The 16,728-nt window shown below is 45.1% G+C and overlaps 2 long non-coding RNA genes across 3 annotated transcripts; both read right to left on the bottom strand.

Moving 5' to 3' along the window:
• Nucleotides 1-668: 668 nt before the first annotated feature.
• Nucleotides 669-7,286, bottom strand: LOC116781921. The gene is made up of 3 exons (XR_004355023.1): nt 7,166-7,286; nt 4,841-4,909; nt 669-889 (listed from the first exon to the last, which is right to left on the bottom strand). It is a non-coding gene; the product is annotated as an uncharacterized LOC116781921 (long non-coding RNA).
• Nucleotides 7,287-9,017: 1,731 nt separating this feature from the next.
• Nucleotides 9,018-14,293, bottom strand: LOC116781920. 2 transcript variants are annotated; one of them, XR_004355022.1, is made up of 4 exons: nt 14,008-14,293; nt 13,566-13,796; nt 13,380-13,466; nt 9,018-9,138 (listed from the first exon to the last, which is right to left on the bottom strand). It is a non-coding gene; the product is annotated as an uncharacterized LOC116781920 (long non-coding RNA). The 2 variants fall into 2 exon arrangements; XR_004355021.1 differs by having other exon boundaries at nt 13,566-14,293.
• Nucleotides 14,294-16,728: the final 2,435 nt, after the last annotated feature.

Raw genomic sequence — 16,728 nt, 5'->3', positions numbered from 1 at the left:
GCTCCCAGTTCCTTCCCAGTTCCATTCCAGTTCCCCCCCAGTGCTCCCAGTTCCTTCCCAGTTCCTTCCCAGTTCACTCCCAGTGCTCCCAGTTTCCTCCCAGTTCCCTCCCAGTGCTCCCAGTTCCCTCCCAGTTCCCCCCAGTGCTCCCAGTTCATTCCCAGTTCCCTCCCAGTATATCCCAGTTCCCTCCCAGTTCATTCCCAGTGTTCCCAGTTCCATCCCAGTATCACTCCCAGTTCCCTCCCAGTGCTCCCAGTTCCATCCCAGTTCCCTCCCAGTTCCCCCCCAGTGCTCCCAGTTCCATTCCAGTTCCTTCCCAGTTCCATCCCAGTTCACTCCCAATTCCCTCCCAGTATATCCCAGTTCCCTCCCAGTGCTCCCAGTATCACTCCCAGTTCCCTCCCAGTGCTCCCAGTTCCATCCCAGTTCCCTCCCAGTTCCCCCCAGTGCTCCCAGTTCCATCCCAGTTCCTTCCCAGTTTCATCCCAGTTCACTCCCAGTATATCCCAGTTCACTCCCAGTTCCCCCCAGTGCTCCCAGTTCCCTCCCAGTGCTCCCAGTTCCCTCCCAGTGCTCCCAGTTCCCTCCCAGTTCCCTCCCAGTTCCCCCCCAGTCCCCCCCAGGCCCCGCCCCCATCGCCCAAACACGGACACCGGACACCCAAAAACCGCCTTTTCGGGGCGAAAAAACCCGCTTTTACTGGGCGTGGTCGGGTGGGCGGAGCTTCCCCAGGGCCTCCCGGGCGAGCTCCGCCCCCTCGCGGACACGCCCCAGCTCCTCGGCCAATCGCAGCAGCTCGGGGCCCAGGGCCCGGCGGGCCGTAAGCTCCGCCCCCAGCGCCGCCGCCTCCGACTCCGCCCTCTTCCGGGACTCGGAGAGACACGCCCTGCCGGGGGGGGCGGGGTTATGGTAATGACATGCTAATGCTGTGCTGAGTTAAGGTGATTTTTTTTGGTGTTAATTTTGTGTTATTTTTTATGTTATTTTAACATAAATTTTAACATATTTTGTTAATTTTATGTTAATTTTAATGTGAATTTTATGTGAATTTTACGTTAATTTTAAAGTGAATTTTTATCTCGACTTATGTTAATTTTATGTCAGTTTTATGTTAATTTTTCTGTTATTTTTATGCCATTTTATGTCAGTTTTATGTTAATTTTTCTGTTATTTTTATGCCATTTTATGTCAGTTTTATGTTATTTCATTGTTAATTTTATGTTGATTTGAAGTTATTTTAATGTTAATTTTATGTCATTTTTATGTTATTTTAATGTTATTTTTATATTAATTTTATGTTAATTTTAATGTTAATTTTTGTATTAATTTTTATCTTAACTTTTATGTTATTTTTATATAATTTTATGTTATTTTTATATAATTTTATGTTACTTTTATGCTATTTTAATGTCAATTTTATGTTAATTTCGTGCTACTTTAATGTAAATTTTATGTTAACTTTATATTAATTTTATGTTAATTTTATGTCATTTTTATGTTATTTCAATGTTATTTTTATATTATTTTATGTTAATTTTAATGTCAATTTTTGTATTAATTTTTATCTTAACTTTTAGGTTATTTTTATATAATTTTATGTTACTTTTATGCTATTTTAATGTCAATTTTATGTTAATTTCATGCTACTTTAATGTAAATTTTATGTTAACTTTATATTAATTTTATGTTAATTTTATGTCATTTTTATGTTATTTCAATGTTATTTTTATATTATTTTATGTCAATTTTAATGTCAATTTTTATATTAATTTTTATCTTAACTTTTATGTTATTTTTATATAATTTTATGTTACTTTTATGCTATTTTAATGTCAATTTTATGTTAATTTCATGCTACTTTAATGTAAATTTTATGTTAACTTTATATTAATTTTATGTTAATTTTATGTCATTTTTATGTTATTTTAATGTTATTTTTATATTAATTTTATGTTAATTTTAATGTTAATTTTTGTATTAATTTTTATCTTAACTTTTATGTTATTTTTATATAATTTTATGTTATTTTTATATAATTTTATGTTACTTTTATGCTATTTTAATGTCAATTTTATGTTAATTTCATGCTACTTTAATGTAAATTTTATGTTAACTTTATATTAATTTTATGTTAATTTTATGTCATTTTTATGTTATTTCAATGTTATTTTTATATTAATTTTACGTTAATTTTAATGCCAATTTTTGTATTAATTTTTATCTTAACTTTTATGTTATTTTTACATAATTTTATGTTACTTTTATGCTATTTTAATGTCAATTTTATGTTAATTTCATGCTACTTTAATGTAAATTTTATGTTAAATTTATACTAATTTTATGTTATTTTTATGTTAATTTTTGTTATTTTTATGTCATTTTTATGTCATTTTTATGTTATTTTAATGTTAATTTTTTGTTAATTTTAATGTCAATATTGATCTTAAATTTTATGCCAATTTTATGTTATTTTCATATTAACTTCATGTTAATTTTATGTTGGTTTTATGTTATTTTTCTGTTAATTTTTATGTTATTTTTATGTAATTTTCTGTTATTTTTGTTATTTTAATGTGAATTTTATATTAATTTTCTATTATTTTAATGTTAATTTTATGTAATTTTAATGTTAATTTGATGTTAATTTTAATGTGAATTTTATGTAAATTTTATGTTAATTTCAAAGTGAATTTTTATCTTAACTTTTATGTTAATTTTATGTTATTTTTATATTAATTTTATGGTATTTTTATGTTAATTTTTTGTTGGTTTTATGTTAATTTTGATGTTATTTTTATGTAATTTTTATGTCATCTTTATGTCATTTTTAATGTTAATTTTATGTCAATTTAATGTTAATTTTTTGTTAATTTTAATGTTAATATTTATCTTAACTTTTATGTTAATTTTATGTTATTTTCATATTAACTTTATGTTAATTTTATGTTAGTTTTATGTTAACTTTTATGTAATTTTATGTTATTTTTATGTTAATTTTAATGTTAATCTTATGTTAATTTTAATGTGAATTTTATGTTAATTTTATGTTAATTTTAATGTGAATTTTATGTAAATTTTATGTTAATTTTAAAGTGAATTTTTAGCTTAACTTTTATGTTAATTTTATGTTATTTTTATATTAATTTTATATTAATTTTATGTTCTTTTTACGTTAATTTTTTGTTAGTTTTATGTTAATTTTGATGTTATTTTTATGCCATTTTTATGTTATTTTAATGTTAATTTTATGTCATTTTTAATGTCAATTTTATGTCAATTTAATGTTAATTTTTTGTTAATTTTAATGTTAATATTTACCTTAACTTTTATGTCAACTTTATGTTATTTTCATATTAACTTTATGTTAACTTTATGCTAATTTTATGTTAGTTTTATGTTATTTTTATGCTAATTTTTATGTTATTTTTATGTAAGTTTATGTTATTTTTATGTTATTTTAATGTGAATTTTATATTAATTTTATGTCATTTTAATGTGAATTTTATCTTAATTTTATATCATTTTAATGTGAATTTTATCTTAATTTTATGTCATTTTAATGTGAATTTTATCTTAATTTTATGTTATTTTAATGTCAATTTTATGTTATTTTAATGTTAATATTACGTTAATTTACTGTTAATTTTTATCTTAACTTTTATGTCAATTTTATGTTATTTTTATATAAATTTTAGCTTAATGAAGTGTTGAGAGTGGGCGGGGTTATGGTAATGAAATGCGGGAAGGGGTGGGGCTATGGTAATGAAGCGTTGGGGAAGGGGGCGGGGTTATGCAAATGAAGCGTTGGGGAGGGGGCTGGATTATGGTAATGAAGTGTTGGGGAAGGGGCGGGGTTATGGTAATAAGGAGTCGTAAGGGGCGGAGTCACAGTAATGAAGTGTTGGGAGGGGGCGGAGTCATGGTAATGAAGTGTTGGGAGGGGGTGGGGTTATGCAAATGAAGTGTCGGGAGGGGGCGGGGTTATGGTAATAAAGTGGTAGTGGGAGAGGCGGGGTTACAGTGGGAAGGGGCGGGGTTATGGTAATGAAGTGTTGGAAGGGGCGGGGTTATGGTAATGAAGTGTTCACAGGGGCGGGGTTATGGTAATGAAGTTTTGGAAGGGGCGGGGCTAAGTTGGGAAGGGGCGGGGGTTATGGTAGTGAAGAGCTGTGAATGGGTGGGGTTATGCAAATGAAGTGTTGGAAGGGGCGGGGTTATGACAGGAAGGGGTGGAGTTGTGGTAATGAAGTGTTGGAAAGGGGCGGGGTTAAGTTGGGAAGGGGCGGGGTTATGGTAATGAAGTTTTGAGAGTGGGTGGGGTGTTGGTAATGAAGTGTTTGGAAGGGGCGGGGTTAAGGCGGGAGGGGGTGGGGTTATGCAAATGAAGTGTTAAGAGTGGGGTTACGGTAATGAAATGTTGGGAAGGGGCGGAGTCATGGTAATGAAGTGTTAGAAGGGGCGGGGTTACGGTAATGAAGAGTTGGGAGGGGTGGGGTCACAGCGGGAAGGGGCGGGGTTATGGTAATGAAGTGTTTGAAGGGGCGGGGCTAAGGTGGGAAGGGGTGGGGTTATGGTAATGAAGAGCTGTGAATGGGCAGGGCTATGCAAATGAAGTGTTGGAAGGGGCGGGGTTATGGTAATGACAACAGTGAATGGGTGGGGTTATGCAAATGAAGTGTTGGAAGGGGCAGGGATATGGTAAGGAAGTGGTGTTGGGAGGGGGCGTGGTTATGACAGGAAGGGGCGGGGTTATGCTAATGAGGGGCCGAGTTATGGCGCGGAGGGGTCGGGGTTATGCAAATGAGGTGGGCGGGGCTCGGGGGGGTCCTGCCCTCACCTGATTCGCCGATGGGCCTCCAGGGTGGGGGCGGGGTAAGTGTCCAATAGAACCTGCAGCTCCTCCAGCCTGAGGAATATTAATGAGATGCTAATTAGGGGGGAACTGGGGGGGCACTGGGAGGGACTGGTTTGGGGTCTTGGGGTTACTGGTTTGGGGTCTGGGGTCACTGGTTTATACTGGGAGGGACTGGGAGTTACTGGTTTGGGCTCTGGGGGTCACTGGGAGTTACTGGTTTGGGGTCACTGGGGTTACTGGGAGCTACTGGTTTAGGGTTCGGGGTCACTGGGAGTTACTGGGAGGGACTTGGAGTCACTGGGAGTTACTGGTTTGGGGTCTGGGGGTCACTGGGAGTTACTGGTTTATACTGGGAGTTACTGGTTTGGGGTCTGGGAGTTACTGAGAGTTACTGGTTTGTACTGGGAGTTACTGGTTTGGGGTCTGGGGGTCACTGGGAGTTACTGGTTTGTACTGGTTTGGGCTCTGGGGGTCACTGGTTTATACTGGGAGTTACTGGTTTGGGCCCTGGGGTCACTGGGAGTTACTGGTTTATACTGGGAGTTACTGGTTTGGGGTCTGGGAGTTACTGGGACTTACTGGGAGTTACTGGTTTGGGGTCTGGGGGTCCCTGGGAGTTACTGGTTTATACTGGGAGTTACTGGGAGTTACTGGTTTATACTGGGAGTTACTGGTTTGTACTGGTTTGGGGTATGGGAGTTACTGGTTTATACTGGGAGTTACTGGTTTGGGCCCTGGGGGTCACTGGGAGTTACTGGGAGTTACTGGTTTGGGGTCTGGGAGTTACTGGTTTATACTGGTTTGCACTGGTTCGGGCTCTGGGGGTCCCTGGGAGTCACTGGGAGTTACTGGTTTGTACTGGTTTGTACTGGTTTGGGGTCTGGGGTCACTGGGAGTTACTGGTTTGGGGTCTGGGAGTTACTGGGAGTTACTGGGAGTTACTGGTTTATACTGGGAGTTATTGGTTTGGGGTCTGGGGGTCACTGGGATTTACTGGGAGTTACTGGTTTGTACTGGTTCGGGCCCTGGGGGTCACTGGGAGTTACTGGTTTATACTGGGAGTTACTGGTTTGGGGTCTGGGAGTCCCTGGGAGTTACTGGTTTGTACTGGTTTGGGGTCTGGGAGTTACTGAGGTTACTGGTTTATACTGGGAGTTACTGGTTTGGAGTCTGGGGGTCACTGGGAGTTACTGGGAGTCACTGGTTTATACTGGGAGTTACTGGTTTGGGGTCACTGGGGGTCACTGGGAGTCACTGGTTTGTACTGGGAGTTACTGGTTCAGGTTCTGGGAGTTACTGGGGTCACTGGGAGTTACTGGTTTGGGGTCTGGGAGTTACTGGGAGTTACTGGTTTGGGCTCTGGGGGTCACTGGGAGTTACTGGTTTATACTGGTTTGTACTGGTTCGGGCTCTGGGGGTCACTGGGAGTCACTGGTTGTTACTGGGAGTTACTGGTTTGGGGTCACTGGGAGTTACTGGGAGTTACTGGTTTGTACTGGTTTGGGGTCTGGGGTCACTGGTTGTTACTGGGACTTACTGGTTTATACTGGTTTGTACTGGTTTGTACCGGTTTGGGCCCTGGGGGTCCCTGGGGGTCACTGGGAGTTACTGGTTTGGGCCCTGGGGGTCACTGGGAGTCACTGGGAGTTACTGGTTTATACTGGGAGTTACTGGTTTGGGGTCTGGGGGTCACTGGGAGTTACTGGTTTATACTGGTTTGTACTGGTTCGGGCTCTGGGGGTCACTGGGAGTCACTGGTTGTTACTGGGAGTTACTGGTTTGGGGTCACTGGGAGTTACTGGGAGTTACTGGTTTGTACTGGTTTGGGGTCTGGGGTCACTGGTTGTTACTGGGAGTTACTGGTTTATACTGGTTTGTACTGGTTTGTACTGGTTTGGGGTCTGGGGTCACTGGTTGTTACTGGTTTGTACTGGTTTGGGCTCTGGGGGTCACTGGGAGTTACTGGTTTATACTGGTTTGTACTGGTTTGGGGTCTGGGGTCACTGGTTGTTACTGGGAGTTACTGGTTTATACTGGTTTGTACTGGTTTGGGGTCTGGGGTCACTGGTTGTTACTGGTTTGTACTGGTTTGGGCTCTGGGGGTCACTGGGAGTTACTGGTTTATACTGGTTTGTACTGGTTTGGGGTCTGGGGTCACTGGTTGTTACTGGTTTGTACTGGTTTGGGCTCTGGGGGTCACTGGGAGTCACTGGGAGTTACTGGTTTATACTGGTTTGCACCGGTCCGGGCCCTGGGGGTCCCCGGGGCGTCATGCAAATGAGATGCAAACGAGGCCCCGCCCCTCACCGGGCCCGCAGCAGCAGCAGGTGGCCCTTGGCCTCCAGGTGGTGGCCGCGGGCCCGATCCAGGGGCTCCTGAGCCGCCCGCAGGGAGTCCAGCCGGGCCAGCAGGGACCCCAGCTGGGCCAGCAGCTGTGGGGGGGGGGGGAAAAATGGTCAGGGGGACCCCAATTAACCCCAAATTAACCCCAAAATTTAATTGGGGGGCGTTTGAACCACCCGAAATCCCGTTAAATCCACTTAAAACGGCCCAAAATCCCATTTAATCCCCCCCAAAAATCCAATTTAATCCATTTTTATCCCCCCAAAATCCCGTTTTTATCCCCCAAAAATCCCATTAATTCCCCCCCAAAATCCCATTTATTCCAATTTAACCCCCCCCAAAAATCCAATTTAATCCATTTTTATCCTCCCAAAATCCCATTTAATCCTCCCAAAAATATCATTTAATCCCCCCCAAAAATATCATTTAATCCCCCCAAAATCCCATTTAATCCACTTTAAACGGCCCAAAATCCCATTTAATCCCCCCAAAAATCCAATTTAATCCCCCCCAAATCCAATTTATTCCACTTTTATCCCCCCAAAAAATCCCATTTAATCCCCCCAAAAATCCCACTTAATCCCCCCAAAAATCCCATTTAATCCCCCCAAAAATCCCATTTAATCCCCTCAAAAATCCAATTTAATCCACTTTAAATGTCCAAAAATCCCATTTAATCCCCCAAAAATCCAATTTAATCCCCCAAAAATCCAATTTAATCCACTTTTATCCCCCCAAAAATCCCATTTAATCCCCCCAAAATCCCATTTTTCCCCCAAAATTCCCACTTAATCCCCAAAAAATCCCATTTAATCCCCCCAAAATCCCATTTAATCCCATTTTTTCCCCAAAAAAATCCCATTTAATCCCCCCAAAAATCCCATTTTATCCCCCCCAAAAATCCCATTTTTCCCCAAAAATCCCATTTAATCCCCCAAAATCCCCATTTTTCCCCCCAAAAATCCCATTTAATCCCCTCAAAAATCCCATTTATTCCCCAAAAAATCCAATTTAATCCCCCCAAAAATCCAATTTATTCCCCTTTTATCCCCCAAAAATCCCATTTAATCCCCCCAAAATCCCATTTTTCCCCCAAAATTCCCACTTAATCCCCCCAAAAATCCCATTTAATCCCCCAAAATCCCATTTTATCCCCCCCAAAAATCCCATTTTTCCCCAAAAATCCCATTTAATCCCCCAAAATCCCCATTTTCCCCCCAAAAATCCCATTTAATCCCCTCAAAAATCCCATTTATTCCCCAAAAAATCCAATTTAATCCCCCCAAAAATCCAATTTATTCCACTTTTATCCCCCCAAAATCCCCTTTTATCCCCCAAAAATCCCATTTTTCCCCCCAAAAATCCCATTAAAATACCCCAAAAATCCCATTAAAATACCCCAAAAATCCCATTAAAATACCCCCAAAAATCCCATTAAAATACCCCCAAAAATCCCATTAAAATACCCCAAAAATCCCATTTATTCCCCAAAAAATCCCATTTATTACCCCCTAAAAATCCCATTTAATCCCATTTTTTCCCCCCAAAATCCCCTTTTATCCCCCCAAAAATCCCATTTAATCCCCCAAAAATCCCATTTTTTCCCCCCAAAATCCCCTTTTATCCCCCCAAAATCCCCATTTTTCCCCCCAAACCCCCCTTTATCCCCAAATTCCCACCTTCCCGTATCCGTCCCGGGCCTTTTCCAGCCGCTCCCGGGTTTCCCTTTCCCGCCCTTTTTCCCGCCTCAGCCGCAGCCTCTGGGATTCCAGCAGCGACTCCGGGGCTTTCCCGGGGCTTCCCTCGGGAATTCCGGGAATTCCCTCGGGAAGGGGCCCCGGAATCCCGGGAATTCCCAGCAGGAAACCCCGCAGCTCATCCCGCTTTTCCCGCAGGCGCCGCTCCAGCTCCGGCAGCAGGAGGGGGGGGAGGGAGCGCTGGGAATAATGGATTGGGAGGGGGGAAAAATCGGGAATTTTGGGGGGGAATTTTTGGGGAAAAGGGGGGAAATTGGGGATTTTGGGGGGATAAAAGGGGATTTTGGGGGGATAAAAGGGGATTTTGGGGGGATAAAAGGGGATTTTGGGGGGATAAAAGGGGATTTTGGGGGGGAAAATGGGGATTTTGAGGGGAAAAATTGGGATTTTTGGGGGGAAAATTGGGGATTTTGGGAGGAAAAAAGGGGTTAAAGGGGATCCCAGTTCCCTCCCAGTGCTCCCAGTTCCCTCCCAGTGCTCCCAGTTCCTTCCCAGTTCCCTCCCAGTTCCTTCCCAGTTCCCTCCCAGTGCTCCCAGTTCCCTCCCAGTTCTCCCAGTTCCATCCCAGTATATCCCAGTTCCCCCCCCAGTTCTCCCAGTGCTCCCAGTTCCCTCCCAATATATCCCAGTTCCATCCCAGTTCACTCCCAGTGCTCCCAGTTCACTCCCAGTTCCCTCCCAGTGCTCCCAGTTCCATCCCAGTTCCCCCCCAGTGCTCCCAGTTCACTCCCAGTTCCATCCCAGTTCCCCCCCAGTGCTCCCAGTTCCCTCCCAGTTCCATCCCAGTTCCCTCCCAGTGCTCCCAGTTCCCCCCCCAGTGCCCTCCCAGTTCACTCCCAGTTCCCTCCCAGTTCCATCCCAGTATCACTCCCAGTTCCCTCCCAGTGCTCCCAGTTCCCTCCCAGTTCCCTCCCAGTGCTCCCAGTTCCCTCCCAGTGCTCCCAGTTCCCTCCCAGTTCCCTCCCAGTGCTCCCAGTGCCCTCCCAGTGCTCCCAGTTCCCTCCCAGTTCCCTCCCAGTGCTCCCAGTTCACTCCCAGTTCCCTCCCAGTGCTCCCAGTTCCTTCCCAGTTCCCTCCCAGTGCTCCCAGTTCCATCCCAGTATCACTCCCAGTGCTCCCAGTTCACTCCCAGTGCTCCCAGTTCACTCCCAGTTCCCTCCCAGTGCTCCCAATTCCATTCCAGTTCACTCCCAGTTCCCCCCCAGTGCTCCCAGTTCCATCCCAGTGCTCCCAGTTCCCCCCCAGTATATCCCAGTTCCATCCCAGTTCCCTCCCAGTTCCCCCCCAGTGCTCCCAGTTCCCTCCCAGTATCACTCCCAGTTCCCTCCCAGTGCTTCCAGTTCCCTTCCAGTTCCCTCCCAGTTCCATCCCAGTACTCCCAGTTCCATCCCAGTATATCCCAGTTCCATTCCAGTTCACTCCCAGTTCCCCCCCAGTGCTCCCAGTTCCCTCCCAGTACTCCCAGTTCACTCCCAGTTCCCTCCCAGTGCTCCCAGTTCCTTCCCAGTTCACTCCCAGTTCCCTCCCAGTGCTCCCAGTTCCCTCCCCCAGTGCTCCCAGTTCACTCCCAGTGCTCCCAGTTCACTCCCAGTTCCCTCCCAGTGCTCTCAGTTCCATCCCAGTGCTCCCAGTTCCCCCCCAGTATATCCCAGTTCCATCCCAGTTCCCTCTCAGTGCTCCCAGTTCCATCCCAGTTCCCTCCCAGTGCTCCCAGTTCCCTCCCAGTGCTCCCAGTTCCCTCCCAGTTCTCCCAGTGCTCCCAGTTCCCGGGAGCTGGGGGGTCTTGGGGGTTCCTGGGGTGGGTTTGGGGAGTTTTGGGGTCATTTTTAGGGTTCCTGGGGTTGTTGGGGGGGGATTTGGGGGGTCCTGGGGTGGGTTTTGGGGGTCCTGGGGTGGTTTTGGGGGTTCCTGAGGTGGTTTTTTGGGGTTCCTGGGGTGGGTTTGGGGAGTTTTGGGGGGGGCCTGGGGTGGGTTTTGGGGTTCCTGGGTTGGTTTTGGGGGATTTTTAGAGGTCCTGGGGTGGGTTTTGGGGTTCCTGGGTGGTTTGGGTGGGTTTTGGGGTGATTTTGGGGGGGTCTTGGGGGGATTTTGGGGGTCCTGGGATGGGTTGGGGAGTTTTGGGGTCATTTTTGGGGCTCCTGGGGGTGTTTGGGAGAGTTTTGGGGGGTCTTGGGGTGATTTTGGGGGTTCCTGGGGTTGTTTTTGGGGTTCCTGGGGTGGGTTTGGGAGGGTTTTGGGGTGATTTTGGGGGGTCTTGGGGTGATTTTGGGGGTTCCTGGTGGGATTTTGGGGAGTCCTGGGGTGGTTTTTGGGGGGTCTTGGGGTGGTTTTTGGTGACCCTGGGGTGGGTCTGGGGAGTTTTGGGGTCATTTTGGGGGGTCCTGGGGGTGTTTGGGAGGGTTTTGGGGGGTCTTGGGGTGATTTTGGGAGGTCCTGAGGTGGTTTTTGGGGTTCCTGGGGTGGGTTTGGGGAGTTTTGGGGTTGTTTGAGAGAATTTTGGGGGGTCTTGGGGTGATTTGGGGGGTCCTGAGGTGGTTTTGGGGAGTTTTGGGGGGGTCCTGGGGTGGGTTTTGGGGTTCCTGGGTTGGTTTTGGGGGATTTTTAGAGGTCCTGGGGTGGTTTTTGGGGTTCCTGGGGTGGGTTTGGGAGGGTTTTGGGGTGATTTTGGGGGTCCTGGGGGGATTTTGGGGGGTCCTGGGGCGGTTTTTGGGGATCCTGGGGTGGGTTTGGGGAGTTTTAGGGTCATTTTTGGGGTTCCTGGGGGTGTTTGGGGGGGTTTTGGGGGTTCCTGGGGTGATTTTGGGGGTTCCTGGGGTTGTTTTTGGGGTTCCTGGGGTGGGTTTGGGAGGGTTTTGGGGTGATTTTGGGGGGTCTTGGGGTGATTTTGGGGGTTCCTGGTGGGATTTTGGGGAGTCCTGGGGTGGTTTTTGGGGGGTCCTGGGGTGGTTTTTGGTGACCCTGGGGTGGGTCTGGGGAGTTTTGGGGTCATTTTGGGGGGTCCTGGGGGTGTTTGGGAGGGTTTTGGGGGGTCTTGGGGTGATTTTGGGAGGTCCTGAGGTGGTTTTTGGGGTTCCTGGGGTGGGTTTGGGGAGTTTTGGGGTTGTTTGAGAGAATATTGGGGGGGTCTTGGGGCGATTTGGGGGGGTCCTGGGGTGGGTTTGGGGAGTTTTGGGGGGGTCCTGGGGTGGTTTTTGGGGTTCCTGGGTTGGTTTTGGGGGATTTTTAGAGGTTCTGGGGTGGTTTTTGGGGATCCTGGGGTGGGTTTGGGGAGTTTTAGGGTCATTTTTGGGGTTCCTGGGGGTGTTTGGGGGGGTTTTGGGGGTTCCTGGGGTGATTTTGGGGGTTCCTGGGGTGGGTTTTGGGGTTCCTGGGGTGGGTTTGGGAGGGTTTTTGGGGGGATTTTGGGGGGTCTTGGGGCGGTTTTGGGGGTTCCTGGGGTGGTTTTTGGGGAGTTTTGGGGTTGTTTGAGAGAATTTTGGGGGGTCTTGGGGTGATTTGGGGGGTCCTGAGGTGGTTTTGGGGAGTTTTGGGGGGGTCCTGGGTTGGTTTTTGGGGCTTTTTTGGTGATTTTTAGGTGCTTTTTGAGGTTCCTGGGTTGATTTTTGGGGATTTTGGGGGTTCCTGGGGTGTTTTTTTGGGATTTTGGGGGTTCCTGGGGTGGGTTTTGGGGCTTTTTTGGTGATTTTTAGGTGGTTTTTGAGGTTCCTGGGGTGGGTTTTGGCGGATTTTGGGGATTCCTGGGTTGGTTTTTGAGGATTTTGGGGGTTCCTGGGGTGTTTTTTTGGGGATTTTGGGGGTTCCTGGAGTGGTTTTTTAGGGATTTTGATGATTCCTGGGGTGGTTTTTGGGGATTTTGTGGGTTCCTGGGGTGGTTTTTAGGGCTTTTATGGTGATTTTTAGGTGCTTTTTGAGGTTCCTGGGGTGTTTTTTTTGGGATTTTGGTGATTCCTGGGCTGATTTTGGGGTTCCTGGGGTGGTTTTTGGGGCTTTTATGGTGATTTTTGGATGTTTTTTGAGGTTCCTGGGTTGGTTTTTTGGGGGGTTTTTGGTGGTTTTTGGGGATTTTAGTGATTCCTGGGGTGATTTTTTGGAATTTTGGGGGTTCCTGGGCTGATTTTTTGGGATTTTGGAGGTTCCTGGGGTGGGTTTTGGGGATTTTTGGGGTTTCTGGGTTGGTTTTTGGGGCTTTTTTGGTGATTTTTGGATGTTTTTTGAGATTCCTGGGTTGGTTTTGGGGGATTTTGGGGATTCCTGGGTTGGTTTTTGGGGCTTTTATGGTGATTTTAGATGTTTTTTGAGGTTCCTGGGTTGGTTTTGGGGTTTTTTTTTGGTGGTTTTGGGGATTTTGGTGATTCCAGGGGTGGTTTTTGGGGGTTTTGGGGTTCCCCAAGCAGGATTTTGGGTTTTTTTTGGGGTCTCACCTTGGGGGGAGGCACCAGGGGGGCGATTTCGGGGTGTCCCCTCCTCACCTGGGCCCAGGTGAGCTCCTCCTGCAGCTCCTGCAGCACCTGGAAAACAGGGAATTTTCTCGGGAATTGGGAGGTTTTTTGGGATCCCCCAAAATTTGGGGGTTTTTTGGGGGTTTTTTGGGGGAGTTTTGAACTCACAGAAGGCTCCAGATCCCGGGGGTCCCTGAGGATCTCCCCCAAAATCCTCCAGAGGGTTTCCCAGCGGAACCAAAGCTCCTGGGAACGGGCCAGGGAGGACTCGGCCTGGGGGGACCCCAAAAACCGACTCAGAGACCCCAAAATCCACGAAATGACCCCAAAAATCCACTTAGAGACCCCCAAAATCCATTAACAGATCCCAAAAATCCACTTAAAGATCCCAAAAATCCACTAAGAGAGCCCAAAAATCCACGAAATGACCCCAAAAATCAACTCAGAGACAACAAAAATTCACTCAGAGACCCCAAAAATCCACTAAATGACCTCAAAAATCCACTCAGAGACCCCAGAAATCCAGGAAATGACCCCAAAAAACCACTCAGAGACCCCAAAAATCCACTCAAAGAGCCCAAAAATCCATAAAATGACCCCAAAAATTCACTCAAAGACCCCAAAAATCCACTCAGAGACCCCCAAAATCAACTCAGAGACCCCAAAAATCCACTCAGAGACCCCAAAAATTGACTCAGAGACCCCAAAAATCTACTAAAAGACCCCAAAAATCCACTAAAAAACCCCAAAAATCCACTAAAAACACCCAAAAATCCACTCAAGGACCCCAAAAATCCATAATATGACCCCAAAAATCCACTCAAAGACCCCAAAAATCCATAATATGACCCCAAAAAACCACTCAGAGACCCCAAAAATCCCCTCAAAGAGCCCAAAAATCCACAAAATGACCCCAAAAATCAACTCAGAGACAACAAAAATCCACTCAAAGAGCCCAAAAATCCACAAAATGACCCCAAAAACCAACACAAAGATCCCAAAAATCCACTAAAAGACCCCAAAAACCAACACAAAGACCCCAAAATTCCACTAAAAACCCCCAAAAACCCACTAAAAGACCCCAAAAATCCACTCAAGGACCCCAAAAATCCATAATATGACCCCAAAATCCACTTAAAGGTCCCAAAAATCCACTAAAAGACCCCAAAAATCCGCTAAAACACCCCAAAAATCCACTCAAGGAGCCCAAAAATCCACAAAATGGCGCCAAAAATCCACAAAATGACCCCAAAAATTCACTCAGAGACCCCAAAAATCAACTCAGAGACCCCAAAAATCCACTCAGAGACCCCAAAAATCCATTTAAAAATCCAAAAAATCCACTAAAAAACCCCCAAAATCCACTCAGAGACCCCAAAAATCTACGAAAAGACCCCAAAAATCCACAAATTGACCTCAAAAATCCACAAAATGGCACCAAAAATCCACTCAAAGACCCCAAAAATCCATTTAAAAATCAAAAAAAATCCACTAAAAAACCCCAAAAATCCACTCAGAGACTCCAAAAATCTACGAAAAGACCCCAAAAATCCAAAAATTGACCCAAAAAAATCTATGAAATGTCCCCAAAAACCCACTCAGAGACCCCAAAAATCCATTTAAAGATCAAAAAAATCCACTAAAAACACCCAAAAATCCATTAAAAGACCCCAAAAATCCTCTCAGAGACCCCAAAATCCACGAAATGACCCCAAAAATCCACCCAGAGACCCCAAAAACCCACTAAAACACCCCAAAAATCCACTAAAACACCCCAAAAATCCACTCAAAGAGCCCAAAAATCCACAAAATGGGGCCAAAAATCCACTCAGAGACCCCAAAAATTCACTCAGGGACCCCAAAAATCCACTGAAAGACCCCAAAATCCACTCAGAGACCCCAAAAATTGACTCAGAGACCCCAAAAATCCACTAAAAGACCCCAAAAATCAACTTAATGACCCCAAAAATCCATTTAAAGATCCCAGAAATCCACTCAGAGACCCCAAAAATCTATGAAAAGACCCCAAAAATCAACAAATGGACCCCAAAAATCCACTCAAAGACCCCAAAATTCACTAAAAAATCCCAAAAATCCACTAAAAGACCCCAAAAATCCACTAAAAAACCCCCAAAATTCCCTCAGGGACCCCAAAAATCCACTAAAACCCCCCAAAAATCCACTAAAAAACCCCTAAAAACCAGGAAATGACCCCAAAAATCCACTCAGAGACCCCAAAAATCCACTAAAAGACCCCCAAAATCCACTCAAAGACCCCAAAAATCCCCTCAGAGACCCCAAAAAAGCCACTAAAAAACCCCAAAACTCCCTTCAGAGACCCCAAAAATCCACTAACCCCCCAAAATCCACTCAGAGACCCCAAAAATCCACTAAAAGACCCCAAAAATCCATTTAAAGATCCCAAAAATCTACAAAATGGCGCCCAAAATCCACAAAATGGCGCCCAAAATCCCCTCAGAGACCCCAAAAATCCACGAAATAACCCCAAAAATCCACAAAAACACCCCAAAATTCCACTCAAGGACCCCAAAAATCCCCTCAGAGACCCCAAAAATCCACAAAATGGCGCCCAAAATCCCCTCAGAGACCCCAAAAATCCACTAAAAAACCCCCAAAAATCCACTCAGACCCCAAAAATCTGTTCAAAGACCCCAAAAATCCACTACCCCCCCCAAAATCCACTCAAAGATCCCAAAAATCCACAAAATGACCCCAAAAATCCACAAAATGGCGCCCAAAATCCCCTCAGAGACCCAAAAAAAGGCAGTAAAAAACCCCAAAAATCCACTAAAAAACCCCAAAAATTCACTAAAACCCCCCAAAAATCCACTCAGAGACCCCAAAAATCCACTAAAACCCCCCAAAAATCCACTCAGAGACCCCAAAAATCCACTAAAAGACCCCAAAAATCCACAAAATGGCGCCCAAAATCCACAAAATGGCGGCCAAAATCCCCTCAGAGACCCCAAAAATCCACTAAAAAACCCCAAAAATCCCCTCAGAGACCCCAAAAATCCACTAAAAAACCCCAAAAATCCCCTCAGAGACCCCAAAACCCACCCAAAATCCCCCTCAGAGACCCCAAAAAAGCCACTAAAACCCCCCAAAAATCCCCTCAAAGACCCCAAAAATCCACAAAATGACCCCAAAAATCAACTTAAAGACCCCAAAAATCCACAAAATGGCGCCCAAAATCCCCTCAGAGACCCAAAAAAAGGCACTAAAAAACCCCAAAAATCCACTAAAAAACCCCAAAAATCCACTAAAACCCCCCAAAAATCCACTCAGAGACCCCAAAAATCCACTAAAA

The sequence above is a fragment of the Chiroxiphia lanceolata genome, unplaced genomic scaffold, assembly GCF_009829145.1.
Source record: "Chiroxiphia lanceolata isolate bChiLan1 unplaced genomic scaffold, bChiLan1.pri scaffold_94_arrow_ctg1, whole genome shotgun sequence".
In the NCBI taxonomy this organism is placed as follows: Eukaryota; Metazoa; Chordata; class Aves; order Passeriformes; family Pipridae; genus Chiroxiphia; species Chiroxiphia lanceolata.
This window is presented reverse-complemented; position numbering and strand designations above follow the sequence as displayed.